Source organism: Lepidochelys kempii, chromosome 6 (assembly GCF_965140265.1).
Source record: "Lepidochelys kempii isolate rLepKem1 chromosome 6, rLepKem1.hap2, whole genome shotgun sequence".
NCBI classification, from domain to species: Eukaryota; Metazoa; Chordata; order Testudines; family Cheloniidae; genus Lepidochelys; species Lepidochelys kempii.
Genome location: NC_133261.1, coordinates 22,023,927 through 22,040,406, shown reverse-complemented (window position 1 = coordinate 22,040,406; position 16,480 = coordinate 22,023,927). Strand labels below are relative to the sequence as shown.

Sequence of the window (16,480 nt, the reverse complement as noted above, 5' to 3'; positions counted from 1 at the left end):
CCCTGGCAGGAGCCATGAGAGACACCCTTATTTATTTTTGATCATTTGCAACAGCTACTTGATCCACAGCAGTGGATGCTTTGAAATTGGGTAAGCAAACTTGGTACCTCCATATGAGAAAATATTGGGGGAATGCTACCCAGTAAGTGTTTGACATTTCCTAATGGAAACAATGCTTCAAAGTTTCATTTTAAATCATGTTTTCAAAACACACACAGCTCGACCACTTATAAAAATGGTACATACAATAGGCCAGAGGAGGCTCCAGAGGTAAAATATCTGACTATCATGCCCTCCTCAAAGGAAGCTGTAGCCCAGCTGCCTGTAATGGACTCTGGTGATGCATTGCTGCAGTCTACCCCATATTCAACTGTAAGCACTAGAGCAGGGGTAGGCAACCTGTTGCATGTGTGCCAAAAGCGGCACGCGAGCTGATTTCCAGGGGCACTCACACTGCCTGGGTACTGGACACCGGTCTGGGGGGTGGGGGCAGGGGAGGGGCAGCTCTGCATTTTAAATTAATTTTAAATGAAGCTTCTTAAACATTTTAAAAACCATATTTACTTTACATACAATAGTTTAGTTATATATTCTAGACTTATAAAAAGAGACCTTCTAAAAACATTAAAATGTATTACTGGCACACGAAACCTTAAATTAGAGCGAATAAATGAAGACTCGGAACACCACTTCTGAAAGGTTGCCAACCCCCACACTAGAGCATATTTGGAAGGCACTTAAGGATCCAGGTCTTAGACGGTTTCTCTTGTTTGTATAAGGCTTTCACACAGCCATAACTTAGGCTATGTCTATATTAGCACTTTTGTTGATATCACTTATGTTGCTCACGGGTGTGGAAAAAAACCCCACCCCCTTAAGCGACATAAGTTACACCGACAGAAGCGCTCGTGTCAGAGCTATGTCAGCGGGAGACGCCCCCCCACTGACACATCTACCACCACTCACTGGGGCTGGTTTAATTATGACGACGGGAGAACTCTCTTCCATCAGCACAGAGCAGCTACACAGGAGATTTTACAGTGACGCAGCTGCATCGGCACAGCTATACCACTGTAAGGTCTCTAGTGTAGACATGGCCTTAAGCTACAATACTGACATGGGGATCACAGTGTTCACTGTAATGGTGAATTTGAATGAAGTCTGTGACCCCCACAGCAGCAGCTCTTTACCCATTCAAATATTGCAAGCTGGTCCACATGGTCGCAGGAGGTGCAGAGGGCCAAATTTGACTGGTGTTGCAAGCTGACCCACGGAGTCACAATGCCAATCAAATATGGTCCACATCCACACTATCTCCACTGGGGCAGATGCGCCAAACCTGAATGGTGCTGTGACTACATTGGCCAGCTTGTGATGCCTTGAGCAGGGAAGCGGGCCCAGCCCTGTGGGATAAGAGCCGTTGCTGCAGGGTAAGTGTACAGTGGGCTCACTGTCCAATCACAGCTCCACCTTATGGGGCCTCCATTCCCTTTGACATATCCTTGTTTTCTGCACCTCTGCTGGGACAGTTATTAAAATTTTTCCTGAAAAAATCGTAGCCTTAAGTAGAACTATCTAAATCAGCTCTCTGAGTGATGATGCTTACATTTAGAGCCAATATTTCATTTGGACAAAATGACCAAACAAGTGATGGATATCATATGGTGCTCAAATTCTTTGCTAGATCATTCAGTGCTGATAAATACAAAAACACTTCAGGAAATCCCCACTGAAAATTAACTGTCTCTGAAACATCTGGATAAATGGAATTTTGAATGACTACATAGGGATTAAAAGTTACATTAGACCAAAATCTGGGATTTGCTATGTTCATCTGTCAACTGGTAACAAAAGAAAACCTGCTAGATTGAGAGAGCAGTGACAGCTATAATTCAAACCATAATGACTAGCAAAAAAATTCTGTATCATCATCATATGATTTTGGTAATAGATATTCTTTACATCGTTAGTGCTAGAAATCAATGACTGATAGTACCGAAAAGACAAGAATCCCAATTTTTACATAGTATAAAGCATTCACTTCTACCTTCATCAGTTTGTGACATCTCAGATACTCAAGTGTTGGAATCTGAGTGGAAAATGGCAAAGACAGTAATGAGAATGATGTGACTTTACAGTCAAATATCTCAGCTTGCCACACACATGAAAGACTAGTAAATGTTTTCAAGCAATGGTCCTGGAGTTGTAAATAAAGAAAACATGTTGATCCCCAACAGGGAAATATTCCATTGCAAGCACGGATATCTGAGGGAATTATATTGCAGCACAGTTAACTACAGTTTCTGGAAGCAGAGCAGACAGAATTTATGAGTTCTAAAGGTCCACTTAAAAGTTCTGAGTGTGCCTAGTTTCTAAGAGGAATACTCCTCAACTGTCAGAACTGATGGATACATATGCGATCAAGTAAGAAGATTATTTTCTAGTATACCTCCTGACAGAACACTAATTTGTTTTGAATTGTAAAGCACAACTTAACATTACTCTACAAAGAGCAATAAAAACAGAATGAACTAATAAGGAACACAAACAGCAGAGACAACGGACAACGTTAGAAATGGATGGGAGGAAGGGGATGACATCAAAAGCAAAGGTTAAGTCTGTTAATTTAAAATTCAGAGTTTAAAACAGATAGTGATCTAATGGCCTGAGGCTACCACTACACCTACTAGTCCATGTAAAAATTAGGTCTAGCTCAATGGGCCAGGAGTAAGTAGTGTTAAAATTAGAGCAGAAAATCTACAGTATGTAAATGACCAGCAAACCTCGCTTTTTGTTCACAGCCTTTTGCACAATTTATCATATCAGCAAGACATTACTGCTGTACACCACTGTACCTTGATCCTCATACACCACTGTACTTTGATCCTCGTGATCACATGATTTGTGGAGAAAGTGATCCAGTTCTAAACAATCTGAAAATTGCATTTAGGTACTGTAGGAGTCAGATTTAAATTGAAAAAGCAGGGTCCGTTTCATAGCATAAATGTACCGTACACAATAAGCTTGTCATACTCAATTTACAGTATTACCAGTTGAAAAGCGTTTTATCCTAGCAGATTAGATTGCAAGATTTTTAGTGACCTAATCAGATACTTTATATGTATTGCGCTCTAAGATTTTTCTAAATTCCCAACATTTAGGAAAAGTATGCCACATTGTTCGGTGCATGTTTTCATCAGTTAAAAATAATTATATTAGGTATCCTATGCCTCCAAAGTGCTCAGTGCCATATAATAAAGTAAACGTTTGTAATACAGATGGCTAGAAGTACTGCCAAAAGACTGCAAATAATTATTCAAACAAAAGGTAAAGGAAAAATATGACAAGTAGGGACAGAAGATTTAACAAAACTACAAGCTCCAAAACCTACTAGAACTCTAATGCAAAGACATAGAGGTTCAAGAATCTTTTCTGATAATTGTCATATCATAATACAAAGTGAAAGTATTTAGAATGCAATGGAAAGCATATGACCAAAAAAAAAAAAAAAATGGTTTGGAATTTTCCTCAGAAAAGCTCTGCACCAGGAAGTTTTGGTTAAGCCACTACAGCTATGGAGGCAGATTATATGTATTCCAATTAAATCTGTTTTAGCAACTCTTTGCTGTGAAGAGGTAACAAATATCATGTGGACATGAATTCAGTCCAGCATCTTTTTACATCCAGACTGAATTTTGCCAAGCTACAATAAAATGAAGTACAGGCAATTGAAGTCTGTTGGAGGAACTTTTTTTGTAGCAGATGAGTTCTAACGTAACCATATTAAGTGCTTCTGTCCAAGTAATGGGTGAGTGTTTCTGCTGTGACATGTGAAAGAAACACATCAGTTACACTTCAGCCAGGAAAACAAACATGCTACATGAAGGAGGAAACTAGGCTTGAGTCAGTTTAACTCTGGTTCTGCAGATGCCACTGAAGAAGCACTGTTTGTAAATTCAGCATTGGTACAATTCTTTGGGGGGTGGGTGGGGGAAGGGGCAGGGGGCATGGAGGAGGGGAATAATACAAAACAACAACAACAAGGAAGGAGGGAAAGGGGGACAGGAGAGAGATCCATGGGGAGGAGGCGGGGGGGGGGGGAAGCAAGGCTAATTTGCTCAATTTTAAGGTAAAGATGGTCTCTGTAGCCAAAAATTAAAATGCTATTAAGTAATAGTTATGCAAATTTATTAGACAAATACTTGTCAAGGCGATTACAAGAGACAGGAACTCCCCTAAGTAGGATACAGATGCAATTCTGGTGAAAACTCCAAAACAATTTACACTCTAGCAGCAAGGAAGGGACAGTGGACTTCTCCGCAGGCCCCACTGGGACCCAACTTTTATTTGTCTGACCACTCCCACCTCTTTTATATTAGATTGGCATTAAACAATTTTAGTTTGCAAGCCAGTTGTAGGTGTCCGCAGAATTTTGCATATCATGTATATGCATCTTGGCCCTACACTGAATTTCTTCCTTATTAACACACACTACCTCCAAGATCTGGTATCAAGGTCCAAAATCAAGAAACAGAATTTCTTTGGTGACCAACACTGTTGCTAGGTCAGATGGAGGCATCAAAGCAAAACAAAGCAAGAGACTCACTCACCATGCCAACCAAAAGTGCAGAATCAAACCTGCGTTATGCAAAAAAATAGCCGGAGAAGTATCATGGGCTAATGGTAGATTTTATGAAGTTAGAATTATTTCAGAATTTAATTTAAACATTCAAATGAGGGACATTGTGCAACACTACTTAATTTGAACAATTAAAGAGAAATTACGTTTTTCTGTAACAGACAGATCTGCCACTCATCACTGTAATAGCCATGTAGCCACTTTAGAATGGCAACAGTGAAATCCCCATGTATTTGATGGAATCTGAGGCTCTTCTTCCTTTTCAAGTGGTAGAAACCTCTGCTTGGGGGTAAATTCTCACCCCCCACATACATTTAAGGATCCTTGTTAGTCTTTCAAACTACATAACCCAATAAACTACATAAATAAGTTCTAACTTGGGGCTTCTCTGCAGGAAATTTACTACCCTAATTACACCAGTGTAACTCTTATTCTGGAACAAGAGTGTCCAAATGGGGAGTTACACAAGTATAACTATAGTAAAATTATACTGGTAAATTTCACTGTGCAAACAAGCCCTTAGTTTCAATGTACAGCCTAATCTCACTTCACATCTCTCACATCCAGACACTCTGAGTGCTGACTTCAAGATGATAAATTCAATTACATTTATCAGCTTCTGAACCCTGTTGGAGATGTACTTTTTTTTTTAAAAAAAAACACATAGCACCTATTACTGTGCTCTCTGAATGCTCCCCAAAACTATAAGGTACACAAAGATAAAGTGGCTAATCATATATGTAAAAATGCCGTATTTACATTAATACACATCCCTAGAAAGCAGTGTAAAATGTAAAGTCCTGTGGTTAGTCAAAGAATTAGATCTGGCAGCACCCTATTTAAAAGCATGCTGGCAATACTTATTTCACTAAGTTTTTTTCATGTCACTTGCCCGCATTGCTTATTACAGTATTAATGAAATCACATCACCAATATTAGTCCTACTCTACACTTGTAGCAGAGTGTAGAGTACATGTAGCTACACGCCACAGTGAAAAACAAGCTGCATCCACACTCACTGTGGTATGCAGTTACATCCAGCAGTAAAAGACTCTGGAAGGGGCAAAACTTTTCCCTGCTATCCACCCCCTGCCAGAGAATTTTCCCACCCGAGTCTTTCATGGTAGCAGGGAAAGGCTCTGGTAGCAGAACACTACATTGCTAAAAAGAGCAGTGTAGATGTAGGAGGCACTGCTTGGGTGAGTAAAGAGCCACATAGGACACATTCATAGAATATCAGGGTTGAAAGGGACCTCAGGAGGCCATCTAGTCCAACCCCCTGCTCAAAGCAGGACCAATCCCCCATTAAATCATCCCAGCCAGGGCTTTGTCAAGCCTGACCTTAAAAACTTCTAAGGAAGGAGATTCTACCACCTCCCTAGGTAACGCATTCCAGTGTTTCACCACCCTCCTAGTGAAAAAGTTTTTCCTAATATCCAACCTAAATTTCCCCCACTGCAACTTGAGACCATTACTCCTTGTCCTGTCCTCTTCTACCACTGAGAATAGTCTAGAACCATCCTCTCTGGAACCACCTCTCAGGTAGTTGAAAGCAGCTATCAAATCCCCCCTCATTCTTCTCTTCCGCAGACTAAACAATTCCAGTTCCCTCAGCCTCTCCTCATAAGTCATGTGTTCCAGACCCCTAATCATTTTTGTTGCCCTTCGCTGGACTCTCTCCAATTTATCCACATCCTTCTTGTAGTGTGGGGCCCAAAACTGGACACAGTACTCCAGATGAGGCCTCACCAATGTCGAATAGAGGGGAACAATCACGTCCCTCGATCTGCTCGCTATGCCCCTACATATACATCCCAAAATGCCATTGGCCTTCTTGGCAACAAGGGCACACTGCTGACTCATATCCAGCTTCTCGTCCACTGTCACCCCTAGGTCCTTTTCCGCAGAACTATTGCCTAGCCATTCGGTCCCCAGTCTGTAGCGGTGCATTGGGTTCTTCCGTCCTAAGTGCAGGACTCTGCACTTATCCTTATTGAACCTTATCAGATTTCTTTTGGCCCAATCCTCCAATTTGTCTAGGTCCCTCTGTATCCTATCCCTGCCCTCCAGCGTATCTACCACTCCTCCTAGTTTAGTATCATCTGCAAATTTGCTGAGAGTGCAATCCACACCATCCGCCAGATCATTTATGAAGATATTGAACAAAACCGGCCCCAGGACCAACCCCTGGGGCACTCCACTGGACACCGGCTGCCAACTAGACATGGAGCCATTGATCACTACCCGTTGAGTCCGACAATCTAGCCAACTTTCTACCCACCTTATAGTGCATTCATCCAGCCCATACTTTAACTTGCTGACAAGAATACTGTGGGAGACCGTGCCAAAAGCTTTGCTAAAGTCAAGAAACAATACATCCACTGCTTTCCCTTCAACCACAGAACCAGTAATCTCATCATAGAAGGCGATTAGATTAGTCAGGCATGACCTTCCCTTGGTGAATCCATGCTGACTGTTCCTGATCACTTTCCTCTCATGTAAGTGCTTCAGGATTGATTCTTTGAGGACCTGCTCCATGATTTTTCCGGGGACTGAGGTGAGGCTGACTGGCCTATAGTTCCCAGGATCCTCCTCCTTCCCTTTTTTAAAGATGGGCACTACATTAGCCTTTTTCCAGACATCTGGGACTTCCCCCGTTCGCCACGAGTTTTCAAAGATAATGGCCAATGGGTCTGCAATCACAGTCGCCAATTCCTTTAGCACTCTCGGATGCAATTCGTCCGGCCCCATGGACTTGTGCACGTCCAGCTTTTCTAAATAGTCCCTAACCACCTCTTTCTCCACAGAGGGCTGGCCATCTACTCCCCATACTGTGATGCCCAGCGCAGCAGTCTGGGAGTTGACCTTGCTAGTGAAGACAGAGGTAAAAAAAGCACTGAGTACATTAGCTTTTTCCACATCCTCTGTCACTAGGTTGCCTCCCTCATTCAGTAAGGGGCCCACACTTTCCTTAGCTTTCTTCTTGTTGCCAACATACCTGAAGAAACCCTTCTTGTTACTCTTGACATCTCTTGTTAGCTGCAGGTCCAGGTGCGATTTGGCCCTCCTGATTTCATTCCTACATGCCCGAGCAATATTTTTATACTCTTCCCTGGTCATATGTTCAACCTTCCACTTCTTGTAAGCTTCTTTTTTATGTTTAAGATCTGCTAGGATTTCACCGTTAAGCCAAGCTGGTCGCCTGCCATATTTACTATTATTTCGACTCATCGGGATGGTTTGTCCCTGTAACCTCAACAGGGATTCCTTGAAATACAGCCAGCTCTCCTGGACTCCTTTCCCCTTCATGTTAGTCCCCCAGGGGATCCTACCCATCCGTTCCCTGAGGGAGTCGAAGTCTGCTTTCCTGAAGTCCAGGGTCTGTATCCTGCTGCTTACCTTTCTTCCCTGCGTCAGGATCCTGAACTCAACCAACTCATGGTCACTGCCTCCCAGATTCCCATCCACTTTTGCTTCCCCCACTAATTCTTCCCGGTTTGTGAGCAGCAGATCAAGAAAAGCTCCCCCCCAGTTGGCTCCTCTAGCACTTGCACCAGGAAATTGTCCCCTACGCTTTCCAAAAACTTCCTGGATTGTCTGTGCACCGCTGTATTGCTCTCCCAGCAGATATCAGGAAAATTAAAGTCACCCATGAGAACCAGGGCGTGCGATCTAGTAGCTTCTGCGAGTTGCCGGAAGAAAGTCTCATCCACCTCATCCCCCTGGTCCGGTGGTCTATAGCAGACTCCCACCACTACATCACTCTTATTGCTCACACTTCTAAACTTAATCCAGAGACACTCAGGTTTTTCTGCAGTTTCGTACCAGAGCTCTGAGCAGTCATACTGCTCCCTTACATACAGTGCTACTCCCCCACTGTTTCTGCCCTGCCTGTCCTTCCTGAACAGTTTATAGCCATCCATGACAGTACTCCAGTCATGTGAGTTATCCCACCAAGTCTCTGTTATTCCAATCACGTCATAATTCCTTGACATCACCAGGACCTCCAGTTCTCCCTGCTTGTTTCCAAGGCTTTGTGCATTCGTATATAAGCACTTGAGATAACCTGCTGATCGCCCCTCATTCTCAGTATGAGGCAGGAACCCTCCCCTCACAGACATTCCTGCCTGTGCTTCTTCCCAGTATCCCGCTTTCCCACTTACCTCAGGGCTTTGGTCTCCTTCCCCCAGTGAACCCAGTTTAAAGCCCTCCTCACTAGGTTAGCCAGCCTGCTTGCAAAGATGCTCTTCCCCCTCTTCGTAAGGTGGAGCCCGTCTCTGCCCAGCACTCCTCCTTCATGGAACGCCATCCCATGGTCAAAGAATCCAAAGCCTTCTCTCCAACACCACCTGCATAGCCATTCGTTGACTTCCACGATTTGATGATCCCTACCCAGGCCTTTTCCTTCCACGGGGAGGATGGACGAGAACACCATTCCTTAAGATTCAGGCATGTTGGGCACTCTACTCACCTAAGCAGTGCCTCACTGTCTACACTGGTATTTATACCCATGCTATGCTACCTAGGCATGCAGTGTCTGTACTCTGCACACCTACCCTTAGAGTGCTGCAATATACCTCAGAATGTACTTTTTATAAAGTTCTATTTTCACATAGTTATAGCTTCTGTAACAGTTACCTTTTCCTCTGAAGTTTCTTGTACTTCTTAACCAAAGGTGAAATGTTATGGGAAGTTTATAACGGTTCAGCTTGGCCAATTCTGTGATATAAAATGTATTTTTCAAAAGTCTAAGTTTTTGAGATACCCTTTTGTGTTGAAATATCTCAGAAGACAACTCATCTTTTTAAAAATGGAAGCTTGCTAGGATTTACCCCTTAACATAGAAAAATGTCTTTGATATGTTTGAAAAAGTTTGGCCTAAAAATACTTGGGTAACACACATTACAGAAACTATAGACTGACTACTTCCATCCCTCAAACTCACAAAGGAATTACACATTCTTTAACATTTGGCTGTTCTGGACCTACCTGTAAACAAACCATACCTCCCTTGAATTCCCTACTGTGTTTATTTAGATGACACATTAAATACAATTTTCCTACAGACTGGGGCTTTACTACAGACAGCACCAAGCTCTAGAAAGCATGTTTTGAAACTGGCAGTGAACATCCAGCAAAAAAAGTTGCCAGTTATGCTGGACTCTTGTTGATTGGGTGAAAGGTAAGCTTGACGGCCTTTCCATTGAGCACCCAAGCTACTAATTTCAAGTTTTGCATGCTCTGTAGGATGCCTGGGCTAGAAAATATGCAAAATTTTAACTAAACTTAAAACTGGGACACTGGCAACATAATCATGACAAACAAGTCTGCTTACCTGTGTTATATAGTTCTAATAATCTAAGGTATTATCTATAATAATTTTTAAAAATCCAGTTTACTTTTCAGTATTTATGCTGTTTACATTTTTCAGTGGGGAAAATGAAAGTCAATCAAGTCTGTTTTATTCTTTTTATAGGCAGTGTAACTGATTGCAGTGATGAAGAGTTTGGACATAGACTTCAAACACTGCAAAAGTGTCCATTTAAAACAGTGGTTTTGCTTTAATTTGTAGAAAGATTTCTCATTGGTCTTAAATTCTTTGTAAAAACAAGCTTTTGCAAAACTTAAGTTTTTCCTCAAGTTTTTTTTTTTTTAAACTGATCAAAAATGTCTTCACAGTCTTGAAAAATAAAACCTAATATATGGTTTAAAGGATAAATTTTAAACAAAAAAGTTACCTTTGAGATTTTACATATGCTAACAAGAAATGCAAACCCGTAGTTTCACAAAACTCGGGCACATATCCTGCAAATACTTATATAAATCCTTAAAAATGAGTGGATTACTCATACGTTTAATGGGACTATTACCTGTACTACCAAGAGGCATCATTGTGGTATGGATGATCTAAGACATTACAGTTAACACTATATAGTGGCAAGACATAGGAGTTATTGTTGCCATTGGAACCATAATGGAATTTCTTTAATGTTAGGAAAATATGACTTTATAGCCACAAAAATTAGTAAGGTGGCCCAGGCCACTTTAAGTTTAAACGTATGGTGTTCAAAGAATGAAATCAAATAAGCTGTGAACTCACTTCTGCAATATTCACCATATCAGGATGTAGTGTTTAATTCAGTGTAAAAGGAAACTTTAAAATAAGCCTCAACACATCCACAACAAAAGTGATATAAAGTATAGAAGTGACATTTACTCTAATCTGCCATACTAGACATCCTTCATTAGTAATTGTATTATTTAAAGCCAACAGACAAGTTTCTCATTATAATTTGAATTAAAATAAGATACAACCAACTACATTCATAGAACCTGTTTTGCTTTCATAGCAGTCACAATTCAACCTGTTTGGGAAATCTTATGGAAAAACAAAACCGTCTGACGCATCAGTTCAACCACTGCAGGCTCACAATGGGATAAAAACCCATGTTTCTTTTTGCAAAGTGGAAAAACCTCAAATGACAGCCACTCTTTTTACTGTAGTAGAACCTCCTATGTAGCGCTCAACCTTAACAAGGAATCCACTTCATCGCAAGAGGAATTTCTGAAGAGGGAAAGGGAAAAGAGGGATTTGGGAAGCGGCACAGGATGAAGTTAGATCACACACTCCAACACCCAGAGATCAGTAGTAGTTCCACTTTACACCACAAGGAAGCTATCAAATGGTCTCCAAAAGGAAAAAGATCAAGAGAGAGTTAAATTAAGATTAGGACTAGGCTCTCAGGTAAATTTAAGGTTGGGTAGGGAGAACGCTAAAGAACCATATTTGTTTAAAATACCTCCTCTTACCCTGCCTTTTCAGTTTGACACAATTGAGACTTCTACTGCTTCACTTTAACCCTTCTCTCCAGAAGGTATTATTTTTGGATCTGGACAAAAACTACATCGGCCTACATTGGATAGCCCCAATGATGATTGAACAAGAGACCAAAACTTCATCTTCTTCAGTAACTCATTGGTCTTGCTACTGAACAAGGTCTTCCCATTAAAGGAGAAATCCCCCATTTTGCCATAAGGTGCCTAGCCTTGACGCAGTGATGCCAGCAAATGCAAGCAGAGCATGAGGTCAGATGCCAGTTACTGATGACACACAGAGGGCATTCTGAGGAACCACACCCCTCAGCAATGATGTCTCACTTCTTTTTCTTCCTACTTCAAGAAATAATCAAGTAAAGGGACCATCATGTACTAAAGTCTGATTTGATATTGGGGCACAACAGCCTGATAATTATAAACATAAATCTCCAACAAACAAAAGGTACACTTCTGCCCAATACATCTTCTTGACTTCTTTGTCAGATGGAGCAGAACATCCAACCCTAAAGCCCTTAGTCTCTTTGGGCCTACACAGCAATGAAACAGCCCCACAGCCTGAACATGAGTTGGGTGCATGGGCCAGCTGCAGGTTTTTCTTTGTTGTGCGGACCTACCCCAAGATGTGGGATGTTTCAGCATGAGATGGATTAAAAGGGGAGGCATTGAAAAGGAATCTGGAGAAGACTGCTCCAAGGATCCTGAAAACCTCAGAGAAAAGACTCATAGCAGAGACCAAAGGGGAATGAGAATCTGCCCAATCAAAGCTCTCTTGTGAATGGAGCTGTTCAGGAGAGCCTCCAAGACCATCTCAAATGTTGTTGTTGTGGCCAACACAGGCAACACCCCCCCATATTAGAGACTTTGAACTCTCAGACCCTGCTACACTCCCAGATTCAAAGGAGAACTCACCACAAAATACTTCTGAAGAGGAATGGACTGTATGTGTGGGATAAAAATGCACTGCCACCAAAGAACTAACACTACCCCCAAAACAGAAAGTCTCCAGTGCTGAAAGGGGCATATTTGCTAGATCAGCTGGTCCCTGTCTGGGAGCAAACACTGTCAGAGCCTTCAGAGGCAACAGAGCTGGCTACCGCAGTATCAACTCTGTCTCAGAAGAGAACAGAGAGCATTCTGCCATCATGGAGCTGGATGAAAATCTTGGGCCTGACATCAAAGGTTTCTGCTTCCCTACTTTAAAGGGGTCTGAAGCAGACAAAGAGTTACTCTGTCCCCACACAGATATGGGGCACTGAGGTAAGGACAGATCCACGGATCTAGTTCATAAGGCCTCCATAATTAGGAAAGCAGGAGGCTTAGTGCGAGAGCCCTTCAGGTCCAAGGAATGAAGGTTCAGCATTCTGAACAACTGTCCAAGCAATGGCCTTTTCCCCAAGAAACATTATACACTGGAGTTCATGCATCCAATCCTAGGAGGACAGGGAACCATGAGATAACACCACCTAGACCAGACTTTTCCCACTGCTGATTCCATGGGGTCCAGATCAGACATGATGCCTCAGAACCCGAAGTCCAAAAATCTACACATGTAAACCCTAAAGCTATTTACATTACCAAAAATTAGTAATAAGACAGGCGAAAAACAAACAAACCAAGCCTCTGTACACAAAACAGAAGTCCTATGCCTGTAAATGACCATGGAAAGGAAACAAACACACACTAGTGGCATTGCATCTCTATAACTTTGGCTCCGAATGTTCGGTGCCATGAGGGAGCACTCATGCAGTCCCAAAAGTCACTACTTTTCTAAAAGATTTATGAAGCTCAGTGACACTGGAAGGCTATATCCCACAAGTGGGAATATGCAGAGGCTACCTCAGAACAGCAGTCTGACAGACATTCATGGTAAAATCATGTGAGATAACAAGGAATCCTTACTGTGATAAGTTAGGGCATATGTCTTGGGCTAAACCAATGTACTGTATGAACTGAAAGGAATACTGGGAACTGCAGTCCTATAGCAGCACAATGTATCAGATTAGAACTAACATATACGAAACCCTCTTCAATGTTTATAATGAATACACATGGATCTGTTCTAACACGACATGCATTCAGAAAGATCAAGATATATAAACATTCATTTACTAAGTAAGATGATGTAGCTTCATTCAACAAATTTAATTTCTACTTTTTAATTAGGTGTTACTTTGATGAATAAACCAAATAGAATTTAGGACTCGTATGTCTTGTAACCAAAGAAAATCTTATATTAGGGCAATTTAATTATGTTTCAAAAGCATTTTACTACCATTCTACTTCTGAGATATTAGTATATTTCAGCTATCTTGAACAAATTCAACCTAGAGGTTAACTTTTAAGAAAAAATGAAATTGAAGGATGCGTGCGTATGAATGTTCGTACATAGCTGTATTATGAAAACATTCTAATAGTTCTGATAAATTTAAAATTCATAAGATTGGGGTTATTTCAAGTTTAATAAATTAGAGTGCAACTTTATGAAATCTTGTGTGTTCTACTTCTACAGTCAATATATAATCTGAAGCTCATTTGGCTCAAATAAAACTCACCTTTAATTTGCTAATTTACAATGTAATCAGTTTTTAAGTGTTTTGCTGAATGCATGTGCTTCCAATTTACCCTAGATTTCAATGGAAATATTATAAACATATATGTGATCAATACACAGAAACCATTAGGTAATTACTCAATACTATATATAAAAGGATTCTGTCACAGATTTGTTAAAACACCTCTGTAAAACTTCACACATTTTCCCCCTGGTTGCTCTCTTTCAGAGAGGAATTTCTTAAAAGACCATTTAATTCAAAGTCCCCAGTACAAGTTTGATTCTGGATGAGGATACACATTTTCCTTCCTCATGATCCCTGTTGTAACTTCAGAACTTTTGGTCTTTCATCAACAGAAAACAGGAGACATTTCAATATAATGGCAATGTCTTCAGAACCAAGAATGCCCATTCAAAACAGGTTTAATAAAAAGCCAACCAGCAGAGATTTAACACAGATTAAGACTGTAATATTATTTATTCATACATAGCTACAAAGGATGCAAACTCTACAACTGAACTCTAGTGATCAGATCTCTTGGTGTCAAAGTTGCAATAAGCTGCCAGCACAGTTTCCGTCCTCAGTTACACACACACCCAAGCAGGGTGAAACTGCTCCCCAACTCCTAACCGCAGGGAAGAAATGGATTAGGTGGGAAGCTCCTTCAGATTGCCAGGGAAGATGCAACTTTATGCTATTCTCCTCTCTGCTTCTTCTCTAATGCTGTGCTGCCCCCTTGAGGTCGCCTCCTGCCTTCTCTGGACTATGTGGACAGACACCCCAGTCCCTTCGAAGGATCCAAAGTCCTCATCCTTCCTGGTCACTGCAGCCCAAGGTGTCACGGTCACCCAGCCCCCTCTTTTCTTCCACACCCAGCGAGGAGACGGAACACCCAGAGCCACTTCCCCTGTCAATCAATTCCTCCCCGGCCGACGGAGCCGCCATGGGTCCCTTTAAACCCCGGAGAACCAGAGGATGTCAGCTGTCAGAGAGCAGCCCACCGCCCGCAACCTCCGCGGGTGGCACCCGGCTCTCCTCGCGGCGGCACCCAGCCGCACTGCGATCCCCCCGGGGGCAGACACACACGGCCCCCGCCCACCGAGGGCGGGGGGAGGGGGACGACACACACACGGCTGGCACCCCCGCCCCACACATCACCCCCGTCCCTCCCCCAGACGCTACCCCCCACACCATCCCCTCCGGTCCTGGCTAGTACCCCCCACGGTGCCCGACTCCCCCGCCCTGGGATCCCAGCCATGCCCCCGGTGCAGCCCCCGCCGCCCCAGCTACTGCCGCCCGCGACCCCCTCCACCCCCAGCGCCCCCGACAGAGCCACCCCCACATTAACTACCCCCGGGCCAGCTCACCATAACTCCCCTCCCCCAGCAGCCACGGACCCCCTGGGCTGGGGGCCCCTCCCCGGAAGGAGATCGCCCCCCCCGCCCCCTTGGGCACGGCCCCCCCGAAACAGGGCCGCTGGCCGCTTGGCAGCCCCACCCCACCGAACACTTACCGCCTGGCTGCCCCTCCGCGCTGGGGTCCCCGCCGCCGTCCCCGGCCCCGCTGCCCCGAGCTCCGACCAGAGGAAAATTAATCATAAAAAAAATATTAATAATTCCAGGGGGAAAAATGGCGGATTAAAATCCAAGATGGCGGCAGCGAGGGCCAAACGCTTGTGGGTCAGAGCCACCTAGAGATCCATCCGCCGGCCCCGCGACAAAGAGTCCCCTGGGCCCCCTCGCAGAGACCCTGCGGAGCGGTGGCGATACAGTCACCGCCTCCTGCTTCTCCGCGGGGAGCCCCCGGCACTCGGCTCACACAACTTAGAGCGGCCTCCGGTACGCGCCGGGATCCCTTCTCTTCTTCCTAGCCCCGCTACCTCCTCTCACAGCCGGGAGAGGCGCCTCCTGCCCGTGTGCTCCAAGGCGGCGGAGGAACACGCCAAGCCTGGCTCCAGCTAGATCGCTCCTCGCGGCGGAGGAATACGTCTCAAAATAAATCCCTTTTGTCTCTTCACGCTACTTCACAGAGCGAAGGGGCAGCGCCGTACGGGTTTCTCCGTCTGCGCCTCACCTGTGGCGCAAGAACAGTACGACGAACGACTCCCATGACCTCTCACACGGCTCTGAGCCGAGCGGAAGGGTTCACACCATCACACTGAAACGAGTTCCGGCCACACCACAGATTTACGGGGCGGCCGCGGCGGAGCACGAAAATAAGTCCCGGACACTAGCGGTGTCGAAAGGGATCCTTCCGCCGCCGGCTGCCCTTTAAATACCAGGCACTGGCAGCGGCGGAAGGAAAATGAGCCCCGCCCACCCGCGAAGGGGGGCGTGAGGGTCGCTCGAGGCGCGGCGCTTGCACTCGGCGAGGAGACTTGTCCGCCTGCGGAGCGACCAGCGGGGTGCTGAGGAGATGTATCCCCCGCGCCTCACACTTCCAGTGTCCCCGG

The 16,480-nt window shown here is 43.9% G+C and overlaps 1 protein-coding gene across 2 annotated transcripts in view; it reads right to left on the bottom strand.

Moving 5' to 3' along the window:
* Positions 1–16,242, bottom strand: part of KMT5B (lysine methyltransferase 5B) — a 51,424-nt gene extending 35,182 nt beyond the window's left edge. Inside the window, exon 1 of one of the 2 annotated variants that reach the window (XM_073347086.1) lies at positions 15,542–16,242. The gene's annotated coding sequence lies outside the window, so the exon portion shown is untranslated. The remainder of the gene's footprint in view (positions 1–15,541) is intronic. The other variant, XM_073347087.1, reaches the window with a different exon arrangement.
* Positions 16,243–16,480: the final 238 nt, after the last annotated feature.